This window comes from Arachis ipaensis, chromosome B01 (genome assembly GCF_000816755.2).
Source record: "Arachis ipaensis cultivar K30076 chromosome B01, Araip1.1, whole genome shotgun sequence".
Classification (NCBI taxonomy): domain Eukaryota; kingdom Viridiplantae; phylum Streptophyta; class Magnoliopsida; order Fabales; family Fabaceae; genus Arachis; species Arachis ipaensis.
Window position 1 is genome coordinate 91,745,898 of NC_029785.2, and position 23,683 is coordinate 91,769,580.

General features: G+C 40.5%; 1 long non-coding RNA gene across 1 annotated transcript in view; it reads left to right on the plus strand.

Annotated features, from left to right (window-relative positions):
• LOC110271245 overlaps positions 1-8,479 on the plus strand; it is a 15,861-nt gene extending 7,382 nt beyond the window's left edge. The window contains exons 2-3 of the long non-coding RNA XR_002361767.1: positions 4,908-4,918; positions 8,272-8,479. This is a non-coding gene — a long non-coding RNA (uncharacterized LOC110271245). The remainder of the gene's footprint in view (positions 1-4,907; positions 4,919-8,271) is intronic.

The window sequence follows — 23,683 nt, forward strand, 5'->3', positions numbered from 1 at the left end:
AACATTTCTTCATCTCCTCTTCATATTTTTCGATCACAGATTCAAGAGAAGTTTGTGAGGGTTGTGAATGTTCATGTTCCTTTATCACCTCAAGAGCAGTTTCAGGTTCCACTACTTTCACCACCTCTTCTTTTTTTGTAATTTCACTTGACACAGGGACCTTGCATTCTTGTTTTTCCATTTTCTCCTTCCTTGCATTCAACAATTGGCCTGCCATCACTTCCATGTTTTTGAGGGAGTTTTCTAGTTCTTTATGGTGTTTCTCTTCCTCCTCCGCAAATCTTTTGATCATGGACTCAATCTTTGAGAGGCTTTGGTTCATGGAAGTTTGTGTGGGTGGTGAGTTTTGACAGAGGCTTTCTGTTGAAGCGTGGTCAAGTGATGATATCTTCGGATGAATATCATATGGAGCGCTAGAATTCCCTTCCCAGCCACCATTAGAGTCATGACTTGCATCATTTTGTGGTGGAGGGAAATATCCCATATGATTTTCTTTCTCATCTTGTGGTTCTGAAGCATGGCTCCATGAATTGGAGAGCCCAGAATTGGTATTTTCTTGGTGATATTCCCTGCCACCATTAGAGATTGGTGATGGTGGGTGAAATCCCATAAATTTTGTTTGACCAAATGATGAGTTGAACTCCATTTGTATTTTGCAAACATCAATGAAAATTGAAATTACTCATATCAGAGATGAGAATTTCTTAGTGAGGCAAAAACACAAACACCTTAGTTTCAGCTTAGAACAGAGAACAAAAATAAAGAAAATGCTTGATCTAGACTTCTCACCCACTTAATCATTGTTGATCTAAATCAATCCCCGGCAACGGCGCCAAAAACTTGATGGGATATTTTAGCGGAGAAACGAATTTCTCCAAAACACCCAAAACTAACCGGCAAGTGCACCGGGTCGCATCAAGTAATAAAACTCACGGGAGTGAGGTCGATCCCACAGGGATTGATGGATCAAGCAACTTTAGTGGGTGATTAGTTTAGTCAAGCTAACATTGAATGATTTGAGTGACAATTGAAGCCAACAGAATGTAAACTTGCAGGAATTATAAAGTGCAGAAAGTAAAATTGCAAGTAACTTAAAGAGCAAGAAAGTAAAATAGCTGAAACTTGAATTGCAAGAAATATAAATTGCATGAAAGTAAAGAGGACTAGGTGCAGGGAAATTAAATGAAGGCAGTAAATCAAAGCTTAGAACAATTGCAAGGAAATTAAAATTGCATGAAAAGTAAATTCAGATCACAGTGGCTCAAATGTAAAATGCAGAGGAACACATGTGCAGGAAAGTAAATGAGATTTGCAGCAGGCTTAATGTAAATTGAATTGAGGAACTGAACAGAAAATGAAATGCAGATCAATTACAATAACTAAAGGAAAGTTGAAGATCTCAGGGTTTGGATGAGACTAGAGACCAAGTCTAGATCTCAATTCCTTCCTTGATCCAACAGTAAACAATTTGCAGAAGAAATAGACATGAAAGCAGTAAAGAGAGTTTTAATTCAAATTGCAATTCACTGAAAGTTTGCAGAAGAAGAACAAGAGAAATCTCAAAGTGATAATGAAACAGAATTCCTTCAATTCTCCACCCAAGATTTAAAACAAAGAGAAAAACTAAAGAGAGAGCTCTGTATTCCTAATGCTCCCTAGTGGAGCTCGCCCCTATTCTCTCTATTCGGGCTTCCTTTCTAAAATGAGAATGATGCCTTATATAGGCATTTTTACAAAATGAAAATAAAATTCAAAACAAATTACAATTAAAATGAAATTTCTATTCTAACTATCTCTTGTGCCTTTGAGTGATGATAATGGGCCCTTGCTCTTGATGGAATTGGGTTGATAGAGGCCTTGGTTGATTGCTCTTGGAGTTGGAGAGAGAACCGAATTGAACCGGGTTGGAATCATGAAAGCTTGAGTAAAAGTTGGAGTAAAAGTTAGGGTCTAACTTTTGCTCCAACTTTTTACATCAGCACCCTTCCTTGCTGATACCAACGTTGGGGCAAAAGTTAGGGGTCAAACTTTTGCTCCAACGTTGGCCCCCTTTTGTGCATGTATGGGGTGCTACTTTATCCTCTTTTCAACGTTGCCAATTTCATGCCAACTATAGATTATTATATATGGTTGGAAAGCTCTGAATGTCAGCTTTCTAATCCAATTGGAATCACCTCGATTGGACATCTACAACTCAAGTTATGCTCATTTGAAGAGGACAAGGTTGCTGGCTTTGGTGTGCAGCGTTTGAGGCGACGTTTGCCTCAAACGTGGTCGAAAACGCCAGTTCTGGAGGCTCAAACATATTGTCCATCCCATACTATTATACATTTTTGGAAAGCCTTGGATGTCTACTTTCCAATGCCGTTGGGAGCACATCATTTGGAGCTCTACAGCTCGAGTTATACTCTGTCGAAGATGCAGAGGTCAGCTGGCCTCACTGCAGGTTGCCACCATGTTCGTTTATGCTCATTGCGGGGCAGTTTTCTCCCTCAATTTTAGTGTCCACCATGCAGTGCCATATATGCTTGGAAAGCTCTCGATTCCTACTTTCCATTGCTTTTTGAATCACCTCATTTGGAGCTCTGTAGCTCAAGTTATTCTTGTTGGAAGTATACCCCTTGCACACTCATGGCGCCAACGTTAGCCAAAAAGTTAGGGGCTAACGTTGGCGCAAACTTTTGCTCTCCCTTTGTGTTTTTCATGTGCCAATGTTAGCCCAAAAGTTAGAATCAAAGCTATGCTCAAAATCATGAGATATTCATTCTTTCATAATATGTGACAATTATAGCATAAAATCTCATGAAATAGCATGAATATATACATGGTTGATTAAATCAAAGGAAACATGAAAATCTACCCAATTGGCTTGCTTATGGCTCAAGAAAGTGCATAAAATCTATTGAAAACAAATGAAAAAGCATAGAAAAACATGACATGTTGGCATGTCATCAGTTAGAAACCTTATGGCCAAGAACTATTCCCCCTGTCACCATAAAGTGACATTTCTCCCAGTTCAAGACCAAGTTGGTTTCTTGACATCTTTTTAATACCAGGGCCAGGTGATTTAGGCAATTAGGGAAGGAATCTCCGAATACCAAAAAGTCATCCATAAAGACTTCAATGAATTTTTCTATCATATCTGAGAAAATGGAGAGCATGCAGCGTTGGAAAGTTACAGGTGCATTACATAGCCCAAATGGCATGCGCCTGTAGACAAACACTCCATATGGGCAAGTGAATGAGGTTTTCTCTTGGTCTCTCGGATCAACCACTATTTGGTTATATCCTGAATAACCATCGAGAAAACAGTAATATGCGTGTCCTGCAAGTCTTTCCAGCATTTGATCCATGAATGGAAGGGGGAAATGATATTTTCTTGTAGCTTCGTTGAGTTTTCTATAGTCTATGCACATCCGCCATGCTGTGACGGTCCTTGTAGGGATTAGTTCGTTCTTCTCATTGGGGACTACAGTGATTCCTCCCTTTTTTGGGACAACTTGCACGGGGGTGACCCATGGGCTGTCGGAGATCGGGTAGATTACCCCTCCCTGCCATAACTTCATAACTTCTTTCTGTACCACTTCCTTCATGACTGGATTCAGCCTCCTTTGGGGTTGAATGGATGGTTTGGCATCATCTTCCAATAGTATCTTATGCATGCATATGGCCGAACTTATTCCTTTCAGGTCAGCGAGGGTCCATCCAATGGCGTCCTTATGCTTTCGCAATACTTGGAGTAATTCATCCTCTTAATCTCGGCTGAGGGATGAGTTTATGATCACTGGGTAACTTTCACTTTCTCCTAAGTATGCATATTTGAGAGTGGGTGGCAGTGCTTTGAGTTCAAGTTTGGGTGCTTCTATTTTTTGATTCTCTTCCTTTGGTGCACCCTGTATATGAATCTCTGCTGTTGTAGCCTCTTCGCTAGATGTTGATTCCTCCTCTATTAACCCTTCAAGTTCTTCTTCTTCAAAAATCTCCTGTACTGAATCTTCCAGTGAATCCAACCTCATACATTCTCCCAATGATTCTGGTGGGTAACTCATGGCCTTGAACACATTGAATGTCATCTTTTCATTGTGTAATCTCAGGGTGAGTTCACCTTTTTGAACGTTAATGACAGCTCCAGCAGTGGCCAAGAACGGTCTTCCCAGGATGATGGAGGCCTTGGCTTCCTCTTGCATGTCCAGCACTACAAAGTCTACTGGAAAGATGGAATCTCCTACCTTTACCAGTAAATCTTCTACTATGCCATGAGGAAACTTGAACGATCGGTCTGCCAGTTGTAGGGCCATTTTTGTTGGCTTAGCCTCCTCAATCCTCATTTTTCTCATCATAGCTACTGACATCAGATTTATGCTGGCTCCTAAGTCACACAGAGCCTTCTCCACTGTGATTTCTCCTATAATACAAGGGATCTGGAAACTCCCAGGATCCTTTAATTTCTGGGATAGTTTGTGCTGAATGATGGCACTACATTCTTCAGTTAGTATCACAGTCTCATTGCTCTTTCAGCTTCTCTTCTTAGTCATTAATTCCTTTAACAACTTGGCATAGAGCGGCATTTGCTCTATTGCTTCAGAAAAATGTATGTTGATTTGTAGTTTCTTGAAGATTTCCAAAAATCTTAAGAACTGGTTGTTGTCCCCCTTCATCTTTAATTACTGAGGGTTTGGAGCCTTTGGGACATCTGGCTTCAGCATTTCTCCTTTTTGCTGTGAACTGGGAATGGGAATTTGGACTTCATCTCGCTCCTTTTTCCTTTCATTTGAGTTCTTCTCTTGTGAATTCTTGGGAATTTCCTTCAATTCCTTCCCACTTCTGAGGGTGATGGCCTGACATTCCTCTCTTGGGTTTGGATCGGTGTTGTTGCACAGGTTATGGTTGGGAATTTGCTTGAATAGGTAGCCAATTTGTGTCTCAAGTTTCTTGATGGCAGCATCTTGATTCCGCATATTGGACTGCACTTCCTCTCGGAACACTTTACTATCCTGGACTTCCTTACATATGACTTCAAGTAGAGTCTGAATCCTTGAGAGTCTGTCTTCGGATGATGGTGGGTTGGGGTTGGATGGATAAGAATGACCATTTTGGTTTTGATATGGATGTTGAGGTGTGTTGTTAGGTGGGTGCTGATATGATCTCTGTGTGGAATGTTGGTGAGCTGCGTTGTTGTTGGGGTTGTGACATCTCTGATCTTGGCCTTGATCTTGTTGGTTTTCCCACCCAAAGTTTGGGTGGTTCCTCCAACCAGGATTGTAAGTCTTGGAGTATGGATCATGTGCCTGTCTGGGTGAGATCCCAATGTAGTTGGCTTGTTCCTGATCACCCTCTGCCTCTACATTTACTCCTTCTTGAGTTGCTGATGAGGTGGTGATTGCTGCTACTTGGTTCCTCTCCATCTTCTTGGTAAGGTCAGCCAACTTCTTGGTAATCAGCTTGTTCTGGGCCAGCAGTGCATCCACGTTGTTTAGCTCCATCACTCCTCTAGTGTTGCCTCTTTCAAAGGCATAGAAGTAGTCATTCTCGGCTACAGTCTCAATGACATCTATGACTTCTTCAATGGTTTTCTTCTTGTTTAGAGATCCCCCGGATGAGTGGTCTACTGCCTTCTTTGATTCATAAGAAATGCCTTCATAAAAAATGTGTAGTTGTACCCATTCATTGAACATATCTGGTGGGCACCTTCTTGTCAGATCCTTAAACCTCTCCCATGCTTCGTAGAGAGTCTCACCATCTTGTTGCCTGAAAGTTTGAACCTCAGCTCTCAACCTGTTGATTCTTTGAGGAGGATAGAATCTCGCCAAGAATTTGTTCACCACATCTTCCCAGGTTGTTAAGCTCTCCTTCGGGAAGGATTCCAGCCATTTAGATGCCTTGTCCTTGAGTGAGAAGGGGAATAGGAGTAGTCTATAGGTGTCAGGATGAACACCATTAGACTTCACAGTATCACAGATCCTCAGGAAGGTGGTTAGATGTTGATTGGGGTCTTCTTGGACACCTCCTCCGAACGAACAGTTGTTCCGAACAAGGGTGATGAGCTGTGGCTTAAGTTCAAAGTTATTGGCATGTATGGTTGGCTTTTGGATGCTACTTCCACAGTTTCTTGGGTTTGGATTGATGTAAGATCCCAGAACTCTTCTCTCTTGCCCAGCATGATGCACTGGGCGTTCTCTGCCATGGTTGTGAGCTTCTTCTTCATGATGGTTCTCCATATTCTCATCCATGTCTGGTTCAAAATACTCCTCTTCTTCCTCCGTACCAACTACTTTCTTTCCTCTTGCTTCCCTCCTTAATCTAAGGAAGGTCCTCTCAGGTTCAGAATCAAAGGAAGTTGAAGCCCCGCTTCTTCTACCTGTCATACAACCAATAAGGCAAAAGCAAGAAGGGGGTAGATGCAGAGAGTATTCTTGTTAGAAATGCTGTTAGTATGAGTGATGCAATATATCAAACAATTAGTGGGTTAGTGAACTGAATTGAAAACAACTAAGAAAAGGGTAGGGGAAAAGGAAGAAAACAGCTAAACTGAAAGTGAATTACTCAAATGAAATTAAATCAAATAAAATAAAAAATGCTCAATCTAGTTATCCTCCAATTTAATCATTGTTGATACAAAATCAATCGCTGGCAACGGCGCTATAAACTTCATGCACGGAAACTTGTCTCTCAACAATTTCCCTCGGCAAGTATACCGAATTGTTGTCAAGTAAAAACTCACAATAGAGTGAGGTCGAATCCCACAGGGATTGATTGGTCAATCAACTTGAATTAGAGGAATGTTCTAGTTGAGCTAAGCAGAATTTGATGTGAGAGTTGTAGGAAATTAAATGGCGGGAAAGTAAATAGCAGAAAATGTAAATACTCGAAATAAAGAGCTGAATGTAAATGGCGAAAAGTAAATTGCAGAATGTTAAATAGGGATTTAGGAAGATGAGCATAAAAGTAAATTGCAGAAATTAAAGAGAATGTGTGAGATCAGAAATGGGGAAGTCATTGGGTTTAGGAGATGTTGCATTCTCCGGATCAAGTTCATTTTCATCTCTTCCTCAATTAATGCATTCATTGATCTCCTTGGCAATCTTAAGTGATTGAATTCCAATTCCTTGGTAATTCAATCTCTCAAATCTTGATCAATAGCCAATTCCTTGGTCCAATTGCTCATCAGAAGAGATGAAGTATGGTCACTGATTATACGACATGTATTTCCCAATCAAAGTGTTGGTAGGATTATATGTCACTATATCCGTCCAAACCCCAATTCGGTCCAACATGAGAAAGCATTTCTAGCATGATCTCTTCATTCCTCTTCCAAGGTTCCGAAGAGATCCAAGTATTAATAGCTTCTTTTCCAAGATAACTACCCAATTGGATGAAGATTGAAAGCTTTCTAGTAAAATCAAGAGAAAAGAAAGAAAAAGAATAATGAAAACTATTATTGATCCATAAAATTACAACAGAGCTCCCTAACCCAATGAAAGGGGTTTAGTTGTTTATAGCTCTGGGAATGGAAAATAAAGATGGAGAACGCATTCTGAAAGTAAAACTAGAAGTTGCAGAGAAAGTAAAATTATACAGAGAGTGGTTCTCCCCAATCCAAAAGCTCTCCTCTAGTTCAAAACTACTCCTATATATACTACTCTTCTACTCTTCTAGTTGGCTCTTCATGTCTTGGATATGGGCCTTTGGATCTTGAGTTCAAGTAGTTTGGAGTCCTCAGTGGGCTCAGCTTTACTTGTAGAGAAAGTGTGAAGTAGGCATGGATTTTAGCTAGGACGTTAGTGGTGTTAACTTTTAAGTGAAAATGTTGGTTCGAGAACGTTAGTGACAATCACCTTTTTCACTAACGTTTCTAGCCCAAGATGGTTCACCTTAACTTCAACGTTAGTGGCACTAACGTGACCACTAACGTTGCCTCTTGATCCTTCGCGAACGTTATTGGGGTTTACCTTTTTCAATAACGTTGCTCTTAGCCCCCCTTTTCTCACGTTAGAGTCCACGTTAGTATAACTAACGTGGCTCTTAACGTGGGCATGCCTTAGCCTCGAGAGCGTTAGTGACACTTACCTTTGTCACTAATGCTCCCAACACCCCTTCTTCCCACGTTAGAGTTCACGTTACTTAGGTTAACATGACTTCTAACGTGGTAGTGATAGCCATCTCCAATGTTAGTGACAAAGGTGAGTGTCACTAACGTTGGCTCATCATTCCTTTCCTCCACGTTAGCTTTCACGTTAGTGCAATTAACGTGGCAACTAACGTGGCTAATAGTGGCTTAGTCCAACGTTAGTGACAAAGGTGAGTGTCACTAATGTTGGCACTTCTCTGTTCCTTCCACATTAGAGCTCACGTTAATGTACTTAACCTGACTCTTAACGTGGCTAGGTGTGCCCCTTTTTCCAACGTTAGTGGCATTCACTTTTACCACTAACGTTGGAGCTTTACTTCTCTTCCACGTTAGCTTCCACGTTAACGTAGTTAACGTGGCAACTAACATGGGCTATGATGGCTCACGAAGGCGTTATTGGCGATCACTTTTCTCATTAACGTTGCAAGCTAGCTCCCATTCCACTTTAGTGGTCACGTTAGTTAGACTAACGTGACTACTAACGTGGCTCTTCCTTGCTTCCTTTGTCCTGAAATCAAGCAAATAAAGTGCATCAAAGCTAGGTTCTAACCCATGAGATCATGCATCATTCATTTTATCATTCAATTCATGCATAATTCTCATAAAATCATATAAAATTCACAATGTTTGCTTGAATCAAGATGTAAGTGATTATTTATCCAAAACTTGCTTATTTCCTAAGAAAGTGCATGAAAATACTATAAACCACTAAAGAAAAGGTCAGTGAAACTGGCCAAAATGCCCTGGCATCACACAGTCAGGCGGATTCAAATGGTTATAGAGTTTTAATAATTAAAATATAATTAAAATATAAATTGGGATAGAAATACTTATGTAATTCATTGGTGAGAATTTCAGATAAGCATATGGAGATGCTTTTGTTCCTTCTGAACCTCTGCTTTCCTACTGTCTTCATCGAATCCTTCATACTCCTTTCCATGGCAAGCTGTATGTTGGGCATCACCGTTGTCAATGGCTACATCCTGTCCTCTCAGTGAAAATGGTCCAAATACGCTGTCACCGCACAGCTAATCATCTGTCGGTTCTCGATCATGTTGGAATAGGATTCAGTAATCCTTTTGCGTGTGTCACTACGTCTAGCACTCGCGAGTTTGAAGCTCGTCACAGCCATCCCTTCCCAAATCCTACTCGGAATACCACAGACAAGGTTTAGACTTTCCGGATCTCAAGAATGGCCGCCAATAAGTGTTTAGACAAGCTTGCTTTCATGTAGAACGGAAGTGTTTGTTAGGCACGCGTTCATAAGTGAGAATGGTGATGAGCGTCACATAATCATCACATTCATCATGTTCATGTGTGCGAATGAATATCTTAGAGAAGAAATAGGCTTGAATTGAATAGAAAAATAATAGTACATTGCATTAATTCATGAGGAACAGCAGACCTCCACACCTTAATCTATGTTGTGTAAAAACTCTACCGTTGAAAATACATAAGTGAGAATAGGGTAGACATGGCCGAATGGCCAGCCTCCCATGGAGGTCTCAGAACATAAAAGTTGCATAATGTGTTCCAAAGATGTTAAATAAATCATTAAAAGTAGTTTTTATTCTAAACTAGTAACTAGGATTTATAGAAATGAGTAAATGATGCAGAAATCCACTTCCGAGCCCACTTGGTGTGTGCTTGGGCTGAGCATTGAAGCTTTCACGTGTAGAGGTCTTCCTTGGAGTTGAACGCCAGTTTGTAACTTGTTTCTGGCGTTTAACTCTGCTTTGCAACTTGTTTCTGGCGTTTAACTCTGTTTTGCAACTTGTTTCTGGCGTTTAATGCCAGAATAGGGCAGAGAGCTGGCGTTGAACGCCAGTTTGCGTCATCTAAACTTGGGCAAAGTATGGAGTATTATATATTTCTAGAAAGCCCTGGATGTCTACTTTCTAACACAGTTGAGAGCGCACCATTTGGACTTTCGTAGCTCCAGAAAATTCACTTTGAGTGCAGGGAGGTCAGAATCCAACAGCATCTGCAGTCCTTCTTCAGCCTCTGAATCAGATTTTTGCTCAAGTCCCTCAATTTCAGCCAGAAAATACCTGAAATCACAAAAAAACACACAAACTCCTAATAAAGTCTAGAAATGTGATTTTTAATTAAAAACTAATAAAAATATACTAAAAACTAACTAAATCATACTAAAAACTATGTAAAAACAATGCCAAAAAGCGTATAAATTATCCGCTCATCACAACACCAAACTTAAATTGTTGCTTGTCCCCAAGCAACTGAAAATCAAATAAGATAAAAAGAAGAGAATATACTATAAATCCCAAAGTATCAATGAAACTTAGCTCCAATTAGATGAGCGGGACTAGTAGCTTTTTGCCTCTGAATAGTTTTGGTATCTCACTTAATCCATTGAAGTTCAGAATGATTGGCATCTATAGGAACTTAGAATTTAGATAGTGTTATTGATTCTCCTAGTTCAGTATGTTGATTCTTGAACACAGCTACTTTATGAGTCTTGGCCGTGGCCCTAAGCACTTTGTTTTCCAGTATTACCACCAGATACAGAAATGCCACAGACATATAACTGGGTGAACCTTTTTAGATTGTGACTCAGCTTTGCTAGAGTCCCCAATTAGAGGTGTCCAGGGTTCTTAAGCACACACTGTTTTTGCTTTGGACCTCGACTTTAACCGCTCAGTCTCAAGCTTTTCACTTGACACCTTCACGCCACAAGTACATGGTTAGGGACAGCTTGGTTTAGCCGTTTAGGCCAGGATTTTATTCCTTTGGGCCCTTCTATCCATTGATGCTCAAAGCCTTGGATCCTTTTTATTACCTTTGCCTTTTGGTTTAAAGGGTTATTGGCTTTTTGCTCTTGCCTTTTGGTTTAAAGAGCTCTTGGCTTTTTCTGCTTGCTTTTTCTTGTTCTTCTTTTTTTTTCGCCAATTTTCTTTTCTTCTTTTTTTTTTTTTTGCAAGCTTTTGTATTCACTGCTTTTTCTTGCTTCAAGAATCAATTTTATGATTTTTTAGATTATCAAATAACATTTCTCCTTTTTCATCATTCTTCAAGAGCCAACAATTTTAACATTCATAAACAACAAATTCAAAAGATATATGCACTGTTCAAGCATTCATTCAGAAAACAAAAAGTATTGTCACCACATCAAAATAATTAAACTAATTTCAAAGATGAATTCGAAATTCATGTATTTCTTGTTTTTTTGTAATTAAAGCATTTTTCATTTAAGAAAGGTGATGGATTCATAGGACATTCATAGCTTTAAGACATAGACACTTAAACACTAATGATCATATAGTAAAGACACAAACATAAATAAAACATAAGGCTCAAAAACCGAAAAACAGAAAAATAAGAACAATGAGATTAAGGAACGAGTCCACCTTAGTGAGGGTAGCGTCATCCTCTTCTTAAAGAACCAATGGTGCTCTTGAGCTCCTCTATGTCTATTCCTTGTCTTTGTTGCTCCTCCCTCATAGATCTTTGATTTTCTCTAATCTCATGGAGAATGATGGAGTGCTCTTGGTGTTCCATCCTTATTTGTACCATGTTGGAACTTAATTCTCCTAGGGAGGTGTTGATTTTCTCCCAATAGTTTTGTGGAGGGAAGTGCATCCCTTGAGGGATCTCAGGGATTTCATGGTGAGAAATTTCCTCATGCTCTCGTTGAGGTCCATGATCTCTTGTTTACTCCATCTTTTTCTTAGTGATGGGCTTGTCCTCATCAATGAGGACATCTCCCTCTATGTCAATTCCAGCCGAATTGTAGAGGTGGCAAATAAGGTGAGGAAAGGCTAACCTTGCCAAAGTGGAGGACTTGTCAGCCACCTTGTATAGTTCTTGAGGTATAATCTCATGAGCTTCCTCTTCCTCCCCAATCATGATACTATGGATCATGATGGCCCGGTCTACAGTAACTTCAGACCGGTTGCTAGTAGGAATAATTGAGCGTTGAATGAACTCCAACCATCCTCTAGCTACAGGATTAAGGTTCGGTCTTCTCAATTGAACCGGCTTGCCTCTTGAGTCAACTTTCCATTGAGCTCCTTCCACACATATGTCCATGAGGACTTGGTCCAACCTTTGATCAAAGTTGACCCTTCTAGTATAGAGGCGTGCGTTTTCTTGCATCATTGGTTGACTCTGCAGTGAGAGAAGCTTTTCATGCTTCCTCTCTATGGTTACAGAAGGAGAACCTTGAGTTTTAAATACAAGGTAGTCCACATTCAGTTGAAGGACCAACTCTCCTCTGTCCACATGAATCACAGCTTTTGTTGTGGCTAGGAAAGGTCTTCCAAGGATGATGGATTCATCCTCATCCTTCCCAGTGTCTAGGATTATGAAGTCAGCAGGGATGTAAAGGCCTTCAACTTTTACTAACAAGTCCTCTACTAATTCATAAGCCTGTTTCATTGATTGTCTGCCATCTCTAGTGAGATTCTTGCAGCTTGTACCTCATAGATTCCCAGTTTCTCCATTACAGAGAGTGGCATTAAGTTTATGCCTGACCCCAGGTCACACAGAGCCTTCTCAAAGGTCATAGTGCATATATTACAGGGAATTAAGAATTTACCAGGATCCGGTTTCTTTTGAGGTAAAGTGCGCTGAACCCAGATATTTAGTTCATCAATGAGAAATGGAGGCTCGTCCTCCTAAGTCTCATTATCAAATAGCTTGGCATTCAGCTTCATGATTGCTCCCAAATACTGGGCAGCTTGCCCTTGAACAATGTCTTCATCTTCTTCAGAAGATGAATAGTCATCAGAGCTCATGAATGGTAAAAGGAGGTTCAATGGAATCTCTATGGTCTCTAGATGAGCCTCAGATTCCTTTGGTTCCTCAAAGGGAAACTCCTTATTGGCCAGTGAACGTCCTAGGAGGTCTTCCTCACTAGGATTCACGTTTGATAAACCACTATTTTTTGGTTTATATTGTGTTTAATTGTGTGGTTTTATCATGATCCTGACCCACTTATTCATTAAAATAGCATGCAATTATATTTCCTTCCTGAAATTATTACATGAGTGAAAACTGCTTCCTAGAGACTTTTAATTGTACATTTTACTTCTCCTTTATTCCATTCGATACCGTGATCTGTGTGTTAAGCATTTCAGGCTTTATAGGGCAAGAATGAGTTGGAGATTGGAAAGGAAGCTAGAAAAAATGGAAGGAACACAAGAAATTGAGGAGATGACCAGCGAGAAGCGACGCGGCCGCATGGGCGACGCGACCGTGCAGAGAAGATCAAATCGCAGTGACGCAGCCGCATGGATGACGCAACCGCACGAAATGGAAAAGTACGAGCGACGCAGAGGCGTGGACGACGCGTCCGCGTGGCAAAGCAGAAACGCGAATGACGCGTCTGCATGAGCGACGCAATCGCGTGACCTGCGCGATCTGCATAATTTACAGATTCGCTGGGGGCGATTTTGGGCCCTATTTTGACCCAGTTTTCGACCCGAAATAGTAGACTAGAGCCAGAGAACATGCAGAAACCAAAGACAACATTCATTCTACATAGTTTTTAATTTTAGATTTAGTTTTGCTCCTCCTCTAGGTTTTCTCTCTACACATTCATAGTTCTTAGGATTTTAGTTTTCTCTTACTTTTTTGGCATTGGGACACTGAGAAGAGTTATTACCTCATCAAGACTTCGTCATTCTAGTTCGTTTTCTTTACTTAGTTTAATCTTCCATGTTCCTTGCTTTGTTTAATTTTACCATTTGAATATTCTTAGGATTATTTAATACAAGGATTACTTTTATTTTTAATTGACTATTTTAACTTTATTTACAATGTCTTTCTTTAATTCCTTTTTATATGCTATGAATTTTACATTCACAATGAGCGAGTAGTTCCTTAACTTGATGGGGGATTGATTGAAAGGAACCCTTGAGTTGGAAGGCTTGAAAGAAAAACTGCAATTGGGTTTTCGGTTGGATTGCCTCGTAATCACTAACACCAATCCCTTTTTATTAAGTGGATTACAACTTGTGAACGGACATAGTATTCCAACTTGTTTGACTTTCCTTCACCTAGCGAAGGATAACTAAACAGGATAACCTTTAATTGTCAATTAATCCTGAAATTCATTCCAACAATAATAGGGATTCCAACTAATCAATTCCCAGTCAAGGCTTTTATTTACATTATTCAAATTTACCAATTTAATTTTTTGTTTGCCCAATTCAAACCTTTTTTGAAAACCTCTGATTAATAAAATAGCACACTTTTCTGCGACTCGTTGGGAGACGACCTGGGATTCATACTCCCAGTATTTTAAATTCAATTTTCTGTGACACCTTTCTAAATTGAGGAGCAGATTTCTGGCAAGTTAAGAACTATACTTACAACGTAAATGTTTTAACAATTTTTAATTTGCCAATTTCTGCACACCATCAATTTTTGGCGCCGTTGCCGGGGAGTTACAATAGAGTGCTAAGATTATTAATTAGAATTTATTTATTTGCATTTTATTTTATTTTGCTACTATGAGCTGCCTGTTTCTTTCGTCAAATGACGCGTTCACTTCCTGATCCACGCTTGCTAATATTCGATCCTGAAATTGAAAGGACTATTTCACGAATAAGGTGAGCTCGGCGTCGGTTAGTCCGCTCTGAGGGCGGATCTGAAAGTGAACTTGAGGAAGAAACCAGCTCCCGTTCTACTGATTCAGTTGATTCACGTGCAGACGGCATGGCAGCTAGGAGAGTTACCATCTAGGAGGAAGGAGCCCCTGATTTTACAATGCAACCGTTTCAAGCGCATCACCCAGCGGTGGCTACAGATTTTGAAATAAAGACCCCACTGCTCAATTTGATGCCCAAGTTTCATGGCTTACCTGCTCAAGAGCCGATCAAGCACCTGAAAGATTTCCAGGCAGCCTGTTCTACTGTCAGGCGAGATGGTACAGATGAAACTTTAATTCTGTTGAAAGCTTTCCCGTTTTCTCTTGAGGGAAAGGCAAGAGAGTGGTACTACACTCAACCCCTAGCAAATGTATCCAACTGGGATACGCTCAGAAAAGAGTTTTTGGAGAAATTCTTTCCATCTGAAGTTACTGATAAACTGAGGAAAGACATTTCCACAATTGTTCAAGATGACAACGAGACTCTCTTTGAATATTGGGAGCGCTTCAATAATCTTCTGGAAGCATGCCCCCACCACATGATTGACAAGATAGTGTTGCTCAGCTACATCACACAGGGTATGAGGCCCAAAGATAAGACCATATTGGAAAGTGCTAGCAATGGGTCTATGAAAAAGTACAAGACCACTGATGAGGCATGGCAATTGATCAGCGAATTAGCTGAATCTACTAGAAACCACAGACAGAAGCAAAGCCGTTCAAAAGCTATTGCAGAAGTATCCTCTAGCAGAGAGACTGCTGCTCTAACTCAGAGTATCTGTGAAATGACCAACTTACTAAAGCAAATACAATTGAATCAACAATAAGTTCAGCAAGTTCAACCTCCTTCACCGCAGCAAGGCCAACAGTTAGTCCCACAGAGAGTCTGCAGAATCTGTGCAGATTATAGCCATTATACTGATGAGTGTCCGCAGCTCCAGCAGGAAGATAACACCGTGGCAGCCACTCATAATTTCTACGACCGCCCCAACCAAGGGTACAATCAAGGTGGCAACTACAACCATGGATGGCAGGACAATTCTAACCAGAATTGGAGGGACAACAATAACAGAAGAGGTAGAGATAAGCAGGGAAATCAGAGGTGGAATAATAATAACAACAGGCAGTAGAACTAACCTTATAGAACACCTCACCTGAGGCAATCCCAAGGACCACAGAATACCCAATAGCAGACCTCTCAATTTACTCATTCTTCTTTATCTCCTAATGAAGAGTTACTACAATCTTTTGAGCGAAGGCAACAGACCATGGAAAATAACATTATGAATAACATTAATGCTAGTCTGAATGGTCTGACCTCTACTTTGCAAGCTCTTGTTTCACAGATTGGATCAATGCAAAATTCCAGTAACCAACCTTCAAGCTCCACTGGAATCCCCTCTCAACCATTACCCAATCCAAAGGGAGGCATTAATGCCATCACCCTGAGGTCCGGAACCATACTGCAGAAGAGGAATTAGGAGGAGCCAAGCTCACCAGAACACGCCTCAGCTGAAGAGGTAGCAGAAATAAAAGATGTTGAAGAGGAAGAAGACATACAGGACATAGCTGAAAAAGAAGAAGTCCAACCACAGGAGGAAGCACGGAGAGGCGCAGACACTGTAGAAAACACTACTCCTATTCCATTTCCACAACTTGCAAGGAAACCCAGGAAGCAGCTGGAACCCAATCCCAAAATGGTAGAAATATTCAAAAAGGTTGAGGTAACCGTTCCTCTTTTTGATGTTATTCAACAAGTACCTAAATATGCAAAGTTTCTAAAATATTTATGTATACATAAAGACAAAATTAATGAATTAGAAACTATTCCTTTAGGTAGTTCCATATCTGCTTTAATGGGAGGATTACCTGAAAAGTGTAGTGACCTAGGTCCTTGTATAGTTAGTTGTACTATTGGTGGAGTAGTAATTTATGATTGCATGTGTGATTTAGGAGCATGTGTCAGTATAATGCCTTTGTCCATATATGATATTTTGAGGCTCCCTCCCTTAAAAAGGTCGGCAGCTCGTTTTGTGTTAGCAGATAAAAGCATTATTACAGTGGCTAGAGTTGCTGAAGATGTTTTAGTGAACATTAAAGGGCTTACATTTCCCACTGATTTTTATATCTTGGAAATGTCCTATAATGACTCGGATAAGCCATCATCAATCCTTCTTGGAAGACCATTCCTGAAGACATCAAAATTCAAATTGGATGCTTTTTTAGGAACATACTCTTTTGAAATAGATGGCCGCACAGTAATCTTTAATCTGAATGGAGTCATAAACAACCCTCCAGAAGATCATTCTATCTTTCAGTGTGATGTCATAGATGAAACTGTAGCTGCAGTTCACAAGGAAGAATTAGAAGAGAGGCACACTGGACAAGGTCCAAGTGTGGGGACCCTCTTAACTGACAATGAGGGCACTTTGCCATTTTCCCAAGCTCCAGATAATCCAGAGCCTGCCCATGATCAGAAGTTAGAGTTGAAACCCCTCCCTCCATATCTCAAATATGCTTATCTTGAAGATGAGCAGAAGTTTCCGGTTATCATTGCAAGGGAACTTACTTCTCAACAAGAACAGCAGTTACTTGATGTACTAAGGAAGCACAAGAAGGCAATTGGGTGGAGTTTGGCAGATATAGTAGGCATCAACCCTCAAGTATGCGAGCACAGAATATTTTTAGAAGAGGGAGCAAGACCTGTCCGTCAACCCCAAAGGAGATTGAATCCCACTATCTTGGAAGTTGTCAAAAAGAAAGTGACTAGACTATTGGAAGCAGGTATCATCTATCCCATTTCAGACAGTGAATGGGTTAGTCCAGTACAAGTGGTGCCCAAGAAGTCTGGAGTCACTACAGTGAAGAATGAGCATGGAGAGCTCATAGCAACTAGAGTTCAGAATACTTGGAGAGTCTGCATTGATTACAAGCGTCTCAACCAAGCAACCTGTAAGGATCACTACCCACTTCCATTTATTGATCAAATGCTGGATCGCCTGTCAAGTAAATCACATTATTGCTTTTTAGATGGTTACACAGGTTATTTCCAGATTCATATAGCTCCTGAGGATCAAGAAAAGACCACTTTTACATGTCCTTTTGGGACTTATGCTTACAAACAAATTCCCTTTGGCTTGTGCAATGCACCAGCTAATTTCCAAAGGTGCATGATGAGTCTTTTCTCTGATCTTATTGAGGACTGTATGGAGGTTTTTATGGATGATTTTAGCTTTTATGGTGATTCTTTTAGCCTTTGCTTAGATGGATTATCTAGAGTATTAGATAGATGTGTACATACAAACCTTGTATTGAATTTTGAAAAATGTCATTTTATGGTAAAACAAGGGATTGTACTAGGACATGTGGTATCTAATACTGACATTTCTGTAGATCCAGCAAAGGTGAATGTTATTTCTAGTTTACCTTACCCCTCTTCTGTGAGGGAAATCCGTTCGTTCCTTGGCCATGCAGGTTTTTACAGGAGATTCATAAAGGACTTCAGTAAGGTAGCACTTCCTTTATCCAGATTAATACAGAAGGATATTGAGTTCGAGTTCGGTGAAGAATGTAAGCAAGCGTTTGATAAGCTGAAGACCGCACTGACTCAAGCTCCAATTGTAAGAGGACCAGACTGGAGCCAGCCGTTTGAAATCATGTGCGATGCTTCCAACAATGCAGTAGGAGCAGCGCTAGCTCATCGCGAAGGTAAGGACCCTTTTGTTATTGCTTATGTGTCTAAGACCTTAGACACTACCCAGTCCAATTATACTACTACTGAGAAAGAGCTTCTTGCTATTGTTTTTGCTCTGGATAAATTCTGAGCTTATTTACTTGGTACTAGAGTAGTAGTGTATTCGGACCATGCAGCTTTAAAGTATCTATTAGCCAAAAAGGAGTCCAAACCAAGACTTATACGTTGGATACTGCTATTACAAGAATTTGATTTAGAAATAAAGGATAGGAATGGTAACCAGAATTTAGTGGCAGACCACTTGAGTCGCCTTGAGCACATTAAGGATGATTCTACTCCTATAGATGATAATTTTCCATTTGATAACTTGCAAGCAGTATCTGAAGTATCCCCTTGGTATGCACCTGTAGCTAATTATCTAGTTAGCCGCACATTTCCTCCAAACTTTTCTAAGCACCAAAGAGACAAGCTGAAAAGCGAGTCTAAATATTATATATGGGATGACCCATATTTATGGAGATGTGGCACTGATCAGGTAATTAGACGTTATGTGTCTCAATCAGAATTCCAGTCCATTTTAGAGGCCTGTCACTCATCTGAGAGTGGAGGACATTTCGGCCCTCAAAGAACAGCAAGAAAGATCTTAGAATGTGGATTCTAACACCCATTGGGACGAGTCCTTTCCGCTTAGTTTATGGAAAAGCTTGTCATCTTCCAGTTGAAGTGGAGCACAAAGCCTTTTGGGCAGTCAAGGAGTGCAACATGGAAATTGGGAAAGCCGGAGTTGAAAGGAAGTTGCAATTGCAAGAACTGGAGAGCCTTCGCCTAGAAGCTTATGAGAACTCAAAACTATACAAGGAAAAGATGAAGGTTGTACATGATCAGAACATCAAGAAAAAGGAGTTCCAGCCTGGGGATTTAGTCCTCCTTTACAAATCTCGACTGAGGCTCATGCTAGGCAAATTGAGATCAAGATGGGAAGGTCCATACAAAGTAGAGAAGGCCGAACCGTACGGCGTTTATCACCTAAGCCATCCTTCACACTCTGAACTTATCAAAGTTAATGGACACCGTTTGAAGGTATACCATGGCGAGAAGATATAGAAGAATAAAGAGCTTGAGATCTTCCTCTTGGAAGACCCCCACATAGCAGAAGATTGAGCTAGTGGAGCGTCTAACTTACAGACGTTAAAGCAAAGTGCTAGGTGGGAGACAACCCACCATGGTATGATCATTCTTTTCTTTATTTTTAGTTTCTCATATTCAATAACTCTTCTCTTTATCAGTACTTTCGTGCATCTGCATCTGCATATTTATTAAAAAAAACAAAATTTGCCACGCGACGCGACAGCATCAGCGACGCGTCCGCATCGCATGGAGAGGGGAGAAAAATAAAAACGAACAGAGAGTCACGCTGGAGCGCGGCTGGAGGCGTGCCAATGGCACAAATCATCTCACGCGACCGCGTGCCCTGATTTTCGACGTAAAAAGGGTGCACAGCTGAAAGTTGTGCTAGAGTGGTGCTGGACTGGCGCTGGACGCGCAAACCCCTTCACGCGACCGCGTGCTCCACGCGGCCGCGTCGTTCCCTTCTGAAGCCCACTCACGCGATCGCATGCCCCACGCGATCGCGTCACCTAGAATTTGGCATTTAATGAATTTGAACAGAGAGTTGTGCAAGTGCGAGGCAACCCTCGCGCCACTGGCACAAATTGGGTCACGCGACCGCGTGGCCGACGCGACCGCGTCAACCACCTTAAGCGCAAGTCGCACGACCGCATGCCCCATGCGATCGCGTCACTTGCGGCGCACAGTTTCTCTAATTTTGTCAAATATTATATCTTTTTCTCTCCAAATCCTATTTTTCTCTTTTCCCTCCCTATTTCTTCCTTCTCTCTTCTTCTTTCTATCTCACCTTTCACTCTCTCTCCCTCACCTCCATTAACAAGGTTTTATTTTCTTCTTCACCCTTTTCTTTTCTATCATTCTTCTTATTTTATATGTTATTTTCTTTTCTTTTCTTTTTCTTTTCATTATTCATATTTTCTTCCTACTTCTTTCCTTTTTACATGGTGTTAGAATTTTATTTGAGTTATTATTTTTCATTATATGCTTGTGGATTGTTGAAAATTGTTTGACAATTATATATTGTTTTCTTTAAAGGGTTGCTTGCATGTTCACTTTAATACTTTCTATAATTTATTTATCTTGCATGCTATGTGTTTGTGAAAAAGCCCATATGACATTATGCACTTCTCTATGTTATTCTACTATTCAATGCTTGCTTTTCACAAATCCCCTTTACTATTATATTAATTGAATTTAATTGTCAATACAAACGTGATAGTTTGTTACAAAGTAATGCTTGGTCTATGCTACTCATGTCCTTTGCCGGCATGCCAATAAACACCTTGCATTCACTTGTCATCATATGCACTAACTATTCTCCATTAATGATCTTTCAAATGTACTCATGAGCATGTGTTGACATCATTTACCTTTTAATGTGCATTTACAACCATCCCTTTTTCGTTCTCTTCATTGCTATATATCTCTTTGAATTTAATTTACCTTCTCTTCCCTTTTTCAGGATGGCCACCAAGAGAGGAAAAGAGAAAGCTACTCCCAAACCTCCAGCAAGAAGAGGAACTAAAAGAGCACTAGTGGCAGAGCCTTCTTCAACTACAGTCAAGCCCTCAACAAAAAGAGTTAAGAGGATCATAAAGGTTGATGAAAAGGAGAAAGCCTTTCTAGCGAAGGACACTGCGCGATTTTCCAATCGCTATTGTGAGCAGATGTTCCCTATTCTAGCTGAAAGGAGTTACAACAACGAACACCTTCTTATCCTCCCGCCCAATATTGCTACTTTTGTTGAGCCGCAAATAGCACGAAGACAATGGGGTTTCCTACAGAGACAACAGAAGCAGGTCAATCTTTCTTGGGTAGTCGAGTTCTACTCTAACTTCTACCTGCCTACTTTGCAGTCTGTCTATGTACGTCAGAAGCAAGTCCCTATTACAGAAGAGGCTATCCAACAAGCTTTGAGTCTTCCCCCTATTCCAGAAGGAATGGATGCCTTTCAAGAAGCCGCACTCAAGCGCCAGATGTACCAATTTGACTGGGAAGCTGTTCTCAGAGTTATCGCAATACCTGGCAGCCATTGGATCTACGGATACCATCGTACCCGCCCTAAGGGTATATTGGCTTCAGCACTTACCTTGGAGGCTCACGTATGGGCACAAATCATGTCCTATTACGTCTTTCCGAGCACTCACAAGTCCTCCTTCACTGCGGACATGGCCGTTCTACTATATGGTGCATCCTTACAGACCAGCCTCTGAATCTACCAAGACATATCCGGAATGCCATAGGACACGTACAAATTGCGGGCAATTTACCTTTTCCCGCCTTGGTCTCAGATCTTGTCTCAGCAGCCGGAGTTTCCTACAGAGCTGGAGACACCAAAGCCATGCTCCCACGGGATGATCAGTATGTCCCTAATGGGAAATACCTCAGACTTTCAGCAGCCACTACAAGCCTTTCCACTGCTCCGGTTGAAGATATCCCTTCTTCACCACCACAAGCACCTACAACAGATGAACTGCTCCAGCAGATAATCCAAAGGTTGGATCGACAAGACCAGAAAGCGAAGTTAAGAGAGCGCCGTAACGAGCGCCGATTCAAACACCTCAAGGAGCTACTCAAGGGAAAATTCAAGGACTCAGACACCTCGGACTCCACTTCCTTTACCAGCACAGGGAGCCATGATGGTCCCGACTGTGGAGATACTGCTACCGGCCCACCCATGTTCCTGATATATTTCACCACATTACTAGCCTTAAGCGAAAAAACAATTGTATATCCCAAATTGAATCTTTGGTTAGCTTAAGATAGAATTGTGTGTGCTAGTTAAGTATGGGAAATTGTGGGAACAAAAGTTATTAAGGGAATGTGTCATGATAATACAATGGGAATTTGGATACCTACTTATGTGAAACTATAAGAATTAAAAATCTATGTGCATTGATAAGCTATGTTTATTTTTATGTTAAAAAAAAAAAGCAATAAATAAATAAGGGGACAAAATTACCCCAATGCTGAATTAAGAATTCAAGGATCAATGCACATATGATAAAAATTAAAATAAAAAGTTGATACATGAGTATGAAATGTAAAAGGAGAACTCTGGGTAGCTAGGCATGAATTCTAAAGTCATGTGAAATATATAGGTTGGGTTGAAGCTTCGGTTAATTAAAGAGTCAATTTATAAGCTCACTTGACCATATATGTATCCCTACCTTTACCTTAGCCCCATTACAACCTTGAAAAGACCTCATGATTTTTGCATTGGTATGTTAACTGTTGTTGATTGATTAGGAGAAAAACAAAAGTTAGAGAGCATGATTAGAGAAGGATAGAGTGATTACCCTATACACTAGAGAGACTAGAGTGTACATACACCATCACTGAGGGTTCCATGCTTGAATTTCTATGTTCCCTGCTTTCATAAGCTATCCTCTTGCATTTTTATCTGCTCTTACTTTATAAGAATTGAATTAGTGGAATTTGAATTATAATTGTTTTGAAAAACTTATTTACTTTTGATCAAGTGGACAAGAATCATATAGTTGCATTCATATATATATATATATATAGGATTGCATTGCATTGCATGAGTTTCTGCATGTTCATACTTGTTTACTTTATCTCCTTCAATTAAGCATGAGGACATGCTAATGTTTAAGTATAGGGAGGTTGATAAACCACTATTTTATGGTTTATATTGTGTTTAATTGTGTGGTTTTATCATGATCCTGACCCACTTATTCATTAAAATAGCATGCAATTATATTTCCTTCCTGAAATTATTACATGAGTGAAAACTGCTTCCTAGAGATTTTTAATTGTACATTTTACTTCTCCTTTATTCCATTCGATGCCGTGATCTGTGTTTTAAGCGTTTCAGGCTTTATAGGGCAAGAATGAGTTGGAGATTGGAAAGGAAGTTAGCAAAAATGGAAGGAACATAAGAAATTGAGGAGATGACCAGCGAGAAGCGACGCGGCCGCATGGGCGACGCGACCGCACGGAGAAGATTAAATCGCAATGACGCGGCCGCATGGATGACGCAACCGCGCGAAATGGAAAAGTACTAGCGACGTGGAGGCGTGGACGACGCGTCCGCGTGGCAAAGCAGAAACGCGAATGATGCGTCCGCATGAGCGACGCGATCGCGTGACCTGCGCGA